The following is a 1,459-nucleotide window of genomic DNA, read 5'->3' as shown; positions in this document are numbered from 1 at the left end:
CACTTTGGGTCCCGACCCCAACTTTGGGAAACACTGGTGTAGACTTTACATATATTTTGATACGCAATACTCCTATGGTGGTGTAAACTTTACATATACTTCAGTATACTGTACTCTTATAATTAGTTATATTTTTACTACTTTGAGGTTGTAAGAAAAGCGTGTTCAGGAAGTTGTAAAAAGTTGGCAGAAAACCAACTGATTATTTTCTAAAACCCCGGTTCCATTAAAGGCCCACAGTCAGCCAGCTGCAGGTCTGTGTGTACACTGGGCTTATCAGAACTAAAACAATACCAACCCTCACAAGCAGCCAGCTTTTGTCCCCGGCTGCTCTAAAGAAACACTAATCATGAATGATGTCTCACCTGTAAAGTCACATGGAAACCTGACTTCCTGGTCACACCCCTGGAGGTGGTACCTTTTATGCATTATGCACTAAAACCGCATTGTGTAAAAATTGATGCAAAATGTAATAAAAGTMTTCAATGCATTTTGTAATACTCACAGCTGCATTATGTAATAACATTAGTACATTTTGCGTCGATTGTTACATAATGCGTTTGTTGCTCTAACCCTAACYCTAATCTGTAGAAATGATAATGTAATAAACGATCAGTGGTCCAACAAAGTGACAGTGTTTTTATTAATCCTACTCAATGCACTTGTAATAATGATCATGTTTCAGGCACTAATCTKTAAAACTTGGATTAGTAAATGCCAAACTTTTCAGAATTTAGTTGCCTGTGCAGGAATCTAGCAGCAGAGCGTTGTGATTGACAGCTAACGCTGCGTCCTGCCTTCATAACTTTCTCTCTCCTCCTCTTTCTGCAACGAAAAAAGGAAGCTTTATCAAAAAGAAAAAATCAGTAGKTCCTCTGGATGGTTCTTCTTTAGTGAAACGTTTCATCTCTCCTCCAARAGACTTCTTCAGTCTGATGAGTTTCAGGTGAACTCAGCCTTATAAGCACTGCCTCCACATGGACAAACAGGTTAGTGACATGCAAAAGAGGGCCATTGCTAGGAATGTGCGATATAACCGATATACGGTAGAAACGATTTTGTCCTATGAAAGAGATCTGTAGTCTACCGGCCAACCGCGCAATTCTTTTTGATGATGTAACCAGCTGGAGTGAAAACAGAGGAAGCGTGGCAGGTGAAGTAGTGCTCCAGCAGGACGCAGAAAAGCTCGTTGAGTCTGGACCTCGTTTCTCCTGCGGTCATAGCGCAATACTGTCTCCTTGTACAGCGGGGAAGYGCTGTGGGAAAGGCTGACAGTCAGACTGTCTTTCAAAAAAAAAGTTAGGTATTAACGGGATGATTGTCACCCCGCCGGAGCGCGCACAGATTAAACAGGTGGAGTGCAGAAAAAGTAATCTGCAAAGTGTACACTCACCGGCCACTTTATTAGGTACACCTGTCCAACTGCTCGTTAACACTTAATTTCTAATCAGCCAATCAC

The 1,459-nt window shown here is 41.6% G+C and overlaps 1 protein-coding gene across 1 annotated transcript in view; it reads left to right on the top strand.

Annotated features, from left to right (window-relative positions):
* LOC106514885 (oxysterol-binding protein-related protein 1) overlaps positions 1–1,459 on the top strand; it is a gene marked incomplete in the record, with an annotated part of 104,287 nt that overhangs the window by 66,725 nt on the left and 36,103 nt on the right.

This window comes from Austrofundulus limnaeus, unplaced genomic scaffold (genome assembly GCF_001266775.1).
Source record: "Austrofundulus limnaeus strain Quisiro unplaced genomic scaffold, Austrofundulus_limnaeus-1.0 Scaffold23, whole genome shotgun sequence".
Taxonomy (NCBI): Eukaryota; Metazoa; Chordata; class Actinopteri; order Cyprinodontiformes; family Rivulidae; genus Austrofundulus; species Austrofundulus limnaeus.
This window is presented reverse-complemented; position numbering and strand designations above follow the sequence as displayed.